This window comes from Spermophilus citellus (genome assembly GCF_964194105.1).
Source record: "Spermophilus citellus genome assembly, chromosome: 9".
NCBI lineage: Eukaryota > Metazoa > Chordata > Mammalia > Rodentia > Sciuridae > Spermophilus > Spermophilus citellus.
The window spans coordinates 4,196,660-4,209,524 of record NC_138191.1 but is presented as its reverse complement, the minus strand read 5'-3'; positions in this window follow the sequence as shown (position 1 = coordinate 4,209,524).

The following is a 12,865-nucleotide window of genomic DNA, read 5'->3' as shown; positions in this document are numbered from 1 at the left end:
GGCGGAGTGCAGTCTGCCACTGCCTGCTTCTAAATCACAGGCTATTCTCTTCTATGTCCAACCCTATTTTCAGGCCTGGTTCCTGCTTTGGGGGGCTTTTAATTCAAGGAGAAAGTCAATCAACCATGTGACCCGTGCATTTCATTCAAAAGGCATCTGCGGGAAACCTACCACATTCTCAGAGCGTGTTTTCTAAACACAGGGACACAGAGGGAACATGTGGCCTGTGAGCTCCAGGACTGCAGGATTTGGTGGCCTCTCAGAAGATGACTGCAAAAAACCCTGGGCATCCAAAATGAGCATGCTTAAGCCTTACCTCCTGAGTCACCGTGTCACAAGGAGACTGAGATACAATGTCAGTTCATTCCACTATCATGGTGACATTATCCTCAGCTCCCTCATTCTCTTTGAGAAAGATGTGGGGAAGTGAGGGAAGCTAGGCTGTGTGTGTGTGTGTGTGTGTGTGTGTGTGTGTGTGTGTGCGCGCGCGCGCACTCGCTCACACTGTATTTACCATCTACGTGAAAGTGTAGGTGAACATGAACTCTCGTGCACAGCATGAGAGTCTGCATTGAGGGACTGGATACGAGGTGCAAGACCTAATGGGATAAGCAGATCTGTAACATGCAGCCCGTGTCCCTTTACATCTCAGAAAACCCTGAGATTCGTTCACAAATTACTGCAGAAACACCTCCCTGTAGGCATTCTTGCCTCTATCTCTGCAGTCCTCACACCATCGGGTGTGAGCTCCCTGAGTGAGAAGACCCTTTGTCTCATTAGCCCTTTCTATGATTTCCTGGTGTTCCCCAAGAGTTCATGAGTTGCAAACCTGATCCCCAAATTCATATGCTGATGGTATTTGGAGGTGGGGCCTTTTGTAGCCAACAGGGCTAGATAAGGTCGTGGGGCTGGCCCTGTGATGAAACCACCGGCTTTATAGGAAGAGGAAGCGATGCCTGAGCTGGCCCACCCGAGTGGGTACACCCCACTCTCTCACCACGTGACGGCCAATGATCCGTTAGGACAGAAAGAGGGTCCCACACTGGGAGCAGCGTCGGCCAGAGCCACCACTGGTTCCAACTCCCAGAGCCACTGGGTTGTGACTGCTACTGACCACACCTGTCAGGAACCAGACTGCCAAGGCCCAGGGCTCCTCAGCCCTGGGATTCTCCCCTGCTCCTGCCCTCCCAGGGTTACAGCCCTGTCGGGACTTGGGGGCTGCCAGGTAGAAGTTTCTGTTTCCCCAAGTGCTCTTCAAAGGTCTGTGCAAAAATTCGCCTTTACCCTCAGTGACAAGAAACTGTCATTTCATGTTCCCAGTGCATTCTTATCCCTGCTAGCCCCTCTTGAGTCTCCTGGGTCATATTTCTAACATTCATCACTTAGCTTTTCAGGCCCTGTTGAGGATTACTTTTATGAGTTAATTTGACTGGTGGTACCCAGATTTTTTAAATAACTGTGTGGATCTTGCTGTGTAGATATTTTTTCATGTGACTAACTTTCCATAATGTGATGGGCCCCATCCAATCAGTTGATGGTCAAAAGAGCAAAGACAGATTTTTCTAAAGAGGAAGGATTTCTCCTCAAAACGGCAACATAGACACCCTATCTGTGTTTCCAGAATGCCTTTCTGCTGGTGTCTATTTATATCCCATCTTCATATTCTTTTGGTCACTGGAATTACAAGATATTTTCCACAGATGGGGCATCTTGAATGAATCCTTACCAATCATTGCAAACTCACACTCTGAAATGTTCTTTAATCAAGGAACTATTTCCAAAGATTCTGTCGTGAGCAGATAACTATGAAGCAGGATTTATGAGAATAATTGGAGAGGAATATGCTATGGTGATTAAAAAAGAGCAAAGTTTACAAAGGGAAGAATCTAAGAATTGTCTTGGACTGTCCACTGTTAGTAAGAACAGGAATCAGAATCCATTAGTCACTCTGTCACACACTTAGTTACTGACGATGTAGCCAACTCTGGAGACACAAGTCAATATAGAAGAAATATAATCTCTGCCTAACTTGTCCATATTCCAAAGGAGAGACAGAGGGTTGACAAATAGAATCTACCTGACTGTTAGCTGTAGGCTTTCAGGTAAATGAGGCCATTGCACTGGGGGTCTTCAAGTGGTACAAGGAATCCCCTTAAGACCTCGCCGTATTTCTTAGGTTTTATCTCAGTGAGTCCTGGTGGCCCAGCAAGGATGGGTCCTGAGGTAGATTAGTGGTTCATCACGTCCCATCCCTCACCTTCTGGGAGCTGGTGGAGCCGGCTCTGCGAGACATCCTGTCCCAACATCATAGAGTGCGGAGGACAGTGCAGATCCTGTGGCCATCCCCTCCTGGGTCCTGCAGACCTGTTTTAATGTGTGGATGTCAGCAGGGCGTAGTGGAATTAGCTTTTCCTGAGCATAAGAAAGCACTAAGAATCCGAATAGGTGGCTCTGTTCCTCTCCTCCGAACTCCAGGAAGCCAGAGCCTTCCTTTGCACAAGTTCTTAAATAAGAACTAACTTAGCAGCAAAAACTGAGCACAAATTTATAGATTGATCCAAAATTTGACTTAAAGGTGATTTATTAAACATTGTTCAACTTTATAACCTTTTTATAAAAAAATAACATTTCTGTCACAGTTACCTAAAGTTGATTATTAAAGGAACATTTTCAATACATTTTTGCAGTAGGATTCTCCTTGATACATCGTTATACACCTACTTCGTTTGTCTCAACAATGCATTCACATTTTAGGTCTATTAAATCAAAGTCCAGATATGAGGAGAGCCACTCTGGATGATGGGCACCTTCCATCCTGAAGCAAGAGGCTTTGATGGTCACTACATTTCGTAGTGACCTGAACGTTGTCCCAGTCCAGGAAGTTGAAGGTGTGTCTTCAGATGTAGGCATGTACCCCCTGGGGTTGAGCCACACTCAATTCCTTTGTGATATTACCCCTTTATAGGGATAGACTGTTCCCTGGAAACTCCCTTCCTGTGTCCCCTTCTCTTGCTCTGCCCTTGGGTGTGGCCTTCCTAGATGTCAGTCAACCTGCTGACAGGAGACATCAGGAACCTAGACTCAGCCCCCTGAAACCTGACCCCCTGCCTCATTTGAAAGGCTTCTCCTCAATAAAAGGGTTCAGCAGAGCTTTCTCTCTCTCTTTCTCTCTCTCTCTCTCTCTCTCTCTCTCTCTCTCTCTCTCTCTCTCTCTCTCTCTCTCTTTCTCCAGACCCTTAAGGTCAGAGGAGCCGTCACAGGACCTCAAAGAAAAAGGGACTGTGTCTCTTGTGTGATTATTCTGTGCAGCCCAGTTCCCCTGGAGTGACCCTGAGTGTTCTAGTCACATGGAACGTGACATAGATGTATTTTTAAAAATTAATTCCTTTGTTTGAGAGATTGATTTTTCTCCCGATCAGCCAAAGTTAGAAACCTAGGGATCCGCTCAGAGAGGAATAGGACTTGGTAAGTATGGTGGAAAGACAAACCTAAAACAAACAAAAGGTGACACAGGATCAAGGAGATCTCACAGGTTTACTGAGGTAAAGCAGCTGTTTCACCGCAGTCACCTCCAGACATCAGGAAGGGCAAGTGTGGAGCCAGCCCAGGTGGCTGTGCCAGTGGCCACTCCTGACACAGGCCTGGTGTAGCATGTGCTGCAGTCAGGAGCTCGTGAAGGGGTGAAGGCACAGAGACTGGCCCAAGACTGGCAGAGGCCTTTGGCCTGTGGGTTGCTCAGCTGACGCTCAGGTCCCAGGCAGCCGGCAGCCCAGAGGCAACAGCAGTAGCTGCAGCTCTGGCATCAAAGCCAACCGAGGCCACAGCAGCCCTGGAGCTGAGGCCACGCAGGAAGGGACCAGAGCGGGGTGTCTTGGGAGGACCCTTAGGTGGATACTTTGGGGGACATTTGGTGGTGGGCCCTTGAAGAGGAGGCTGCATGGCTGCTGGGTTTGCTGGCAGGACATCTTGGTGGGAGCTCAGTCACTCCAAAACCCAATCCAGATGTTTTATAAACTTGGGAATCTGCAGCCACTGACTCCTCCTTTGGAAGCTCCCACAGGCTTCCTAGTATCTTGAGCCAATCAAAACTACACACCTACACACACATTTTCTCATTCTGTGTGTGTGTGTGTGTGTGTGTATGTGTGTGTCTCATTAAAGCTTCTATCTTTTTTAAAAAAAAATTTTGGATGTTGATGAACCTTTATTTTTTATTTATTTATCTATATGTAGTGCTGAGAATCGAACCCAGGGCCTCATGCATGCCACGCAAGTGCTCTACCGCTGAGCCCCAGCCCCACCCTAAAGCCTCTGCCTTGTCATTTTTTTTTTTTATATCCCTAAGACGTGGTACAGATCTTCAAGTCGTGGAACCGGCCCAGATGCCCACCATCAGACGACTGGGTCAAGAAAGTGTAGTAGGCATACGCAAGGGAGCTGTCTCAGCCATAAAGGAGAAGGAGACTACGGCATTGCTGGTAAATGGATGGAACTGGAGACCGTCCTGCTAAGAGAAATAAGCCAGACAGAAAGTCTAGGGCCAACTGTTTTCTCTCAAAGGCAAAAACTCAACCAAAACAAGAGGGGAAATGGGGAGGACCCCATGGAAACAGAAAACTGATGAAACAGAGAAAGAGGACTGAGGGGGAAGGGGGAAGGGCAGACCAGGAGGAACTGTGGAGCGAACTGGCCACGTTGTGCTATGCACATCTGTGAATACACCACAGTGGATCCCACCTTTCTGTACCCTGTAAAGCACCAATTGTAAAAAGCTATAAACCCACAGAAGGAAGACCAGTGGAGTGGAGCAGGGAACAGGAGGGAGGTGGGGAGAGAGAGGAAGTACTCTGAACTGAAATGGAGCAAATTATATCACATGTGTGCATGATCACATCAAAATGAGCCCACTATTGTGCATAACTATAACGTACTAATAAAACATGAAGGATACGGCACAGTTCTTGTCAGACAGAATATCCAATAAAGTAGAACTGCATTACATAAACCCCCTCTTTTGTACACTTCTATATCCCAATGTCTAGAAAAACACACAGTAAGTAGTAAAAGTTTTACAAATAAGTTTTGCTATATGAAAAATATATGTGTGAATCAATGAATGAGAAAAGAAAGACAAGGGTAACCAGGAAGGAAGGGAGACAGGAAGGGAGGGAGGGAAGAAATTATATTCAGGGTAAAGGAAAAGATACCAGATGGCCCTTCCTGGTGACTTTGGGTCTCACCATTTTCTTTATGTGCATCTGCCTTGCTCCCTGAGCATCTACAAATGTGTATATGAGATATAAGTGGCCAGGGACGAGCCCTCCTGTCCTTACGGCCAGAGGCCACTGAGACACTGTCAAGATTTTAGACTAGCCACTGGGACTCTGATTCCCAGAGCAAAACCTCTCCTCCTCTTCCCTTCTCCCCAGGACCTCCAACCCAGCCACCTTCAGCTGTACTGCTGCCATCCTAAAGACCACTCACCTGGTCAGACCCAGTGAGGACCAGGTAGTCCCTGAGGCGTCAGGACACATGAGGAGTTGGGCTCTGACTGTTTTACAGGCAGCTCTGGCTGACTGGGCTCCCTGTGAGCCAGGCTCTGGGCCAAGCAGGAAGTGGCTCCTCCCACAGTCAGGTACCCACAGGGCCATTCCTGACATGTCCCTCCCGCCTCTTCAATCCACCCTCACCAGGAAGATATCCAGTGACTTTGAACCTGGAGACCTAAGCCTCACAAATTACTTTTTCCCCCCTGGGGTGACGCACAATGAAGCAGCCTAAAGATTTTGGGCTCTTGGACTAGGAATCTGGTTTCTCAAGATATTATGGTCCTGGTTTTTGTTGTTTATTTTTAAGTTAATTAATCCCCTTCTTCCCAATTCATTCTGTGATCCAGCTTTCCTTGACCCTTACAGAAATGCCTCTTTAAACCTTTGAGCCACCTGCCAGCTCTGTGCTGGGCAGCTTTGGGCTCCCCTGCCTGATAAATAAGTAAATAAAATATAAATAAATAAAGTATAATTTTTTACTTGAACTCTGGATATTCTCTCTCTCCCTCTCCCTCTCCCTCTCCCTCTCCCTTTGCTAGTATAAGAATTTATTAAACCATTAAGTCCAAGTTTTCAATTCTGCCAATATTTTAACATAATTGACACAGGTACATTAAAATAGGTTGGAAATAATAATCTAGAGCTTATATATACATATGTTATATTGATATTATAAATATGGTAATTATATCTTTATTCTTATTACATAGTTATATATTCTATATTAAATTTGATTTTTGAAGTTCCACATCTGGGATAATGGGACAAAACGGGCTTAGCATCTACTACATCACACTCTGGAGCACTGGGAGAGGGTCTGGTTTTCTGTCAATGGGCTTCTATAAGAATTGGATACATACATCCTTTCCCCTTACAAAATCTTCCCACTGTTAAGGAACCATAAACTTTGCTCTATATGACACGTGAATATTTAACATTTCAATACCTCTCTGCTAGCAAGGGCTGGCAGATAATAAAGTGAAGAGGGGAATTCAGAAGTGTTTTTTTTTTTTAAACTATCAAATAGAATCTTTTGAAATGGGTATGCTTATTTTCACGTCACATTTTGTGCCAGTAAGATTGTCACTAGTCCTCGACGTGGCATGGGTACACCACGGTTTCAGATCTTCCTTTACCTCCCGGTTCCACCCTATTGACCTGCTAGAGATCTCATCAGTGTGTGTCCAGGAAAATATCACTCACATTGACAGACACAATGAGAACTGGGGGAGACAGGTGTTGGAGACCTGGAAAGACAGATGGGGATGCTACCATGACACCAGCCGCTGTTTCCACACCTGAGCCTGGGGCCAAGGGGAGAAGTGGGGTTCTTGGAAAATGGGAAACTGGACACGGCCCTCTGCCGGGCTGGAACCTAGGCCTCTGAGAAGGGCCCTGGCTAGATCTGCTGGTGCTCCTGTGAGAAGGAGACGATGATTCTAGACACAGGGGGAAATGGGGACCAAACCAACTGCTGCAGCAGTTTTGAGGCAGGAGGCGGGCGGATTGCTGGAGGGGCGCTCCCAGTCCCCTTCTCCTCCCCGGGCTGCTCCTTCCCTCTAGCGCCCTCTGTTCACGGGTTCTGATGGACAACCAGAGCAAAGGAGAGGGAGGCTCCCAAAGCCCAGGCAGGATCCCAGGGAATGGGAGGGCAGGTCTGGGGTCAACAGAGAACCTGGGTGGGTGGGAGGACAGGGAGGCCAGGCTGCATCCGTGCTTTTAAAATGCAACCTGGAGTCAGAAAATGAAAAGTAATGTCTGTGACTCCAGTGGGGTCCCGATTCCTGAAAAACGGGAGTGGGGAGATGATTTCGGAAAAACCAGTTGTGGTCAAGAGACGAAGTTGAAACTTAGGAAGATTTTTTGACAGATCTCCTAGAGTACTTAGGAGTTACTAGTTTTCACAATAAAGGAGTAACTATGTCACTCAATAGTAAGGGGACCCTGCACAGTTTTGTGTGAACCTCAAAGTTGGTTAAGGCCCAGCACTAGATCAGGACTCAAAAAAAAAAGTGGGTTCTAGCTCTGGCTTTGTAGCATTTTCATCTGCGACTTTGGATTAATTTCTTTGCCTCAATGAGTATCAGTCTTGGGTTCATCTGACATAAAAATCTTATAAAGGCAATGTACTTAAAGCAGTTTTATAAATGAAGTGCTTACCTATTGCTCCAAAGGGGGAACAATCATCATCCTAATGAATTTGAAAATGTGTTTTGATAATAAAATGATTGGATACAATTCGTTTATCAGCTAAAATGAAGAAGAAGAAGAAAAAAGACTTAACTTTGGGACTTCCTGTTCAAGAAGGCTGACTGAAGACACCCTGCAGGATTTTACTAGTCACTAGTTAGTAAGATAAGAATCGTCTGCTCAGTGACATGTCATCTGAGGTTTAGATGGAGAATGCTATTGAAGTTTGTCAAATGCTTTCTTTACATCCATTGAAATGGTCATTTTTGGTTTCTTGATAAATACACTGAATTACATGGATAGATTTTCTAATAACAAAATATCCCTTGCCACCTTTCACTGTTGGGTAGAAGGAGGACTAGTTCTTCCAACTAACACAACTAGGAAACTCTGATAAACCACAAGTTGTAATTTGGAAGGCAGCACAGAAATGCCAAGCCGATGGGAACCAAAGGGGTAAAGATTCCAAAAAGAGAAGCTGACTTCTACCCCCACTTTACCCAGGACCGTTGATCAGTGCTGGGCAGGCAGGACGAGAACACAACTGGGAGGCAAAGAAATCAACTGCACTTTTAGCAGCAGAGACTTGGTGGCCCTGAAGCAAGCGGTTGGCTTTTCCCTAAGGGTACTTGCCAAGGTTGGCGCTGTGTACCACAATAAGCTCACACCTACTGGAAAAATCTAGAACATTGCAAAGCTTCTGGTGATTTGTGAGACAAAGATCAGTGCAGCTCCCATCCAGCGTGGGCTACTGAACCAAAGTCACTCGAGTGAAATTTGGGGCAATGCAAAAAGACACGCAGACATGGAATACCTTTTTCTGAGCTTCAGGACAGCTTCTCCAGCTCCTGGCCTCAGGCTCCCACAAGGCAGGCAAGAGAAAGAGAGGCTGATGGGGGGCGGGGGGTGCATGTTCTAGAGCTGGCTTTTATTGGGGGACGCTGTTTCTTAGAACATTCTATCCGAAAAAGGGCAAGGGGTAGGATTACAATGAACAGGTGAGTGCAGATCAACCCCACCTGGTGACGCCTACTCCTGGAGCCGTGCCTCATTATCCCCAGCTGGGGTAAATGTCCTTGTATTGCAGGGCGCAATAATTGTTCAGTACCTCTTTACTCAGGGCTTAAAGGTGTGTACACAGCTACTGTCCAGAGCGGCTCCCCCACAGATTAGAGTTCAGGAATACGTCAGTTGAATGTGGCTTCAATTACAGCAACAACAGAACTCCCTTTCTGTACTGTCAGTTGTGGTTGCTGTTGTCCCCACAAGTGACGTCACATTTTTACATGGGCAGCACCTCCACCAAGACCCACCTAGGCTCTCCTCTCCCACCCAGCACCCCGTGATGCACTTCAGGTGCCATGAAGTTCTCCGAAGAGCTTCTCCAGCCATGGCCCCAGTCCCTCTCTCCCACCCAGCTCTCATTCACATTTCATTCTCAACATCTACCAAGTCCAGCTGGATCAACTCCCCAAGACTAGAGCTGATTACACCACCTCCCTCCCGAGGGCATCGACAAAGCAACAGTGGTGACCCCAGGGCTGCAGCCTTGGCAGGCACCTGTGCTCCACCACTTAGCTCAGAGGATCAGAGCTGAATGTCCAGCTTTCTGACCTCCTGTGAGGCTGTGAGCTACTCAAGGGCAGAAACGCATCCTGTTTATTTCCATATTGCCAGTAACCACAAAGGACGTGTTCTGAATTCAGGGTGTGCGAGCTGAACGGGTAAATAAAATTAGGATGGCAGCCAGAGGGTTTGAGCCATGGTTAATGGGACTGTCATTGAAATTTCCTGTTTACCCTTTGTCATTTCTCAAAATATGTGTAGCACATTGTTGAAAGCCTGGGTGTGTGTGTATGTGTGTGTGTGTGTGTGTGGAGAGAGAGAGAGAGAGAGAGAGAGAGAGAGGTGGGGTAGATAGAGAGAGGGAGAGAGGGAGGGAGAGGGAGTATGGCGCTGCCTCTTGGCGTTGGAACAAGGACCCCCACTTGAGCTGTGCACTATATAACCCAGCTCAGAACAGAGGGCTGGGTCCCGTGTTTCTCAGCCCACAGCTGCCTCAGGAAGAGCCTTCTCTTGCCCCCACAGAACCAGGTCCTCCTGGGGGGAGGAACAGAGCTGGAAGGGGTGAGCAGACACGTTTGTTCTGCAATAGGGAGAGGGAGGTAGGAAGACAGGGTGGGGTGGTGGAGGGGCTGGGGGTGGGCAGCAGGACCATGACCAGGAAGAGCCAGACTGGGAGGAGGAGGAAGCTGAGGAGCCCGCGAGCAGCCGACCTCAGGATCTCCTGCTCCCGGTCTGCTCTCTCCCAGAGATGTCCTCCCTCCCTCTCACCCCTTCCCTCTGGTTCAGTGAGGGGAAGCCTGGAGGATGGTGGAGCTCTGTGTGTGTTGGGGCACTGGATACCTGCAGGGGGCGCTGTTCACGTTGGGTCATGGGATAGCCTGTGGGGACCTGTGCAGAGAAACCTCAGAGACCTGTCATCTGTCCTCTTGGCAGGAGGGAGAGAAGGGAGGAAGGATAAATCATCTCTTGGGGTCCATGTAAATCCAAATCAGTCTTCACTTTCTTTCTCCACCTCCTACTGAAGGACTGAGTTTAGCAGGAAAGAATCTCCAGCTAAACCCAAGAATGTGGAGACGCGGGCCAGAACCTTGGCATCGACACACATTTCGTTTGGGCTTTATTTTGCCCAGGCTCACTGACTCCCGTGGAGATGTCCTTCCAGCAGAAGCAGCCCCAGTGCTAGCCCCCTCCCAAGGGCCCCCCACTTAGGGCCCCCCCAAAAGCCCAGCACAGTGACTGCCTGCGGCCTTCTCCGGCTGTGGTCCAAGCTCCAAGGGCTGCGCTGTCCCCAGATCCCAGGGCGGCTGCTGCCTGAGCCACCGCAGTTCCCACTGATGCCAGGGCCAAAGCTCAGACTCCCGTGACACGGCAGTGGTCAGCAGTCTGGGGCCCTGGGTGTGGCCACAGCTCTGGGGGCTGCTGCTGACCTGAATCCTGACGCTTAGGTGATTTCAGAGGAAACAAGGAGCCCAAGATCCGAGGAAAAGCCCCAGCCTGATGCACCCTTCCTTAGGTATCCCAGTTTCTCCTGAACTGAACAGCCCAAGTGTTCACGCATGTTATGATTTGGATCTGGGATGTCCCCAAAAGTCTCGTGGGTTGAAGACTTCGTCCCCAGGAGCCATGTCCAGAGGGGGGGGCCTCATCGGCAAATTGGTCCATTCAAGGGATTGATCCTTGAACGCGAGGAGGTGGGAACTGTGACCAGGTGGGGAACGACTGGAGGAAGCAAGTCACTAGGGGCATGCTCTCGGGGACAGTATCTTGTCCCTGGCCCCTTCCTTTCTCTTCTCTCTGATTCCCCACTGCCATGAGATGAACAGCTTTTCTCTGCCCCATCTTGCCACCACCAAGGTCTGCCCACCTCAGGCCCAGAGCAATGGAGCCCGCTGGCCATGGACTGAGACCTCTGCAACTGAGCCAAGGTCAACCCTCCCTCCCCGGGTTGTGAGGTAATATGTCCACAGGGAAAAGCAGCAACTAACAAAAGTATTGTGAATCCCAACGTGCCAGGTGACATTTTAAGCACGGGGGATAAACTTGAAACAGACATCCATTAGAGTGCGCACTTTCCCACTCAATGTAGGTTGGTACCTTCATTTTCATCCTTTGTGAGGTGGGCCTCGCTCTAGGGGGAATAAACCCAGCCAAAACAAAACTTTAAAGCATGAAAAGATATTTTTGTGGGGTGGGGGTGGCTAAGAAAGGCATGTATTGACTGTTGTCTCCTCATCTCAGCAGGCCAATACCTTAAGAGGGAAGCGGGTGTCCTAATTACTGCTGTTGCATAACCAATTACCCCATAAGCTTCTTAGTGTAAAAATCAACAACTTAGTTTTCCCACAATTTTTCAGATCAGGTATTCAGGGTAATTCTTGTTTTAGGCCCTTGCAGTCAGATGTTCACTGCTGCTCTGGTCACCTGAAGGCCTGGCTGGGAGGGACATACGAGAAGATTCATTCAGATGATTGGCAGTCAGTGCTGGACAGCTGGAATATATGTCCACAGCATAAGTTGGCCACGTCATTCCAACATTCCTCCCATTTTCCATCTTCTCCACTCTCAATTCTATACTCCACTGACCTCCCTTCTATTTTCATGGGATTCCCCAACCCTATCTTTCTCCCTTATTTTTCTCTAACCTCTGCATATGATGGAGGGCTTTAGCCCCTTCACTTTCTGAGTCTGGCTTATTTCACTTTCCCCAGTTCCATCCAGGAATTGCCGTAACACAACAGGAAATGCCATAACTTACTTATTATTTATGGCTGAGCAAAACCCCATTGTGTATATATACCACATATTCATTATCCATTCATCTGTTGATGGACACCTAGGCTGGTTCTCCAACTTGGTTGTTGTGAATTGTGCTGCTGTAAACATTGATGTGCCTATACCACTCTAGTATGATGATTTTAGTTCTTTTGGATAAATTCCAAATAGTGGTATAGCTGGGTCATATGGTGGTCCCAATCCTAGTTTTTTGAAGGACTCTTCATTTTGCTTTCCAAAGTAGTTGTACTGATTTATAGCCCCACCAACAATATATGAGCATGCTTTTTCCTCACCTCATCACCAGCATTTATTATGATGATTTTTATTCTCATGATTGTAATTCTAACTGGAGTGAAATGAAATGTCAATGTAGTTTTGATTTGAGTTTCCCTGATTGCTAGGGATATTGAACATTTTTTTTTCATTTATTTGTTGGTCATTCGTCTTTCTTCTTTTGAGAAATGTCTGTTTGATTCTTTTGCCCACTTGTTTTTTTTTTTTTTATTGCCCACTTGTTGATTGGGTTTTGCTTGTTGTTGTTTTTTGTTGTTGCTGTTATTGTTTTGGTACCAGGGATTGAACTTAGGGTCACTGAATCACATCCCAACCCTTTATTATTATCATTATTAGTTTTCAGACAGGGTCTCACTAAGTTGCTTAAGGCCTCCCTAAGTTGCTGAGGCTGGCCCTGAACTGGTGATCCTCCTGCCTCAGCTTCAGAGTCACTGGGATTACAGGCCTGCCCCACCTCGCCTGGCTGATTGAGGTGATTTTGGTTTTTGGTT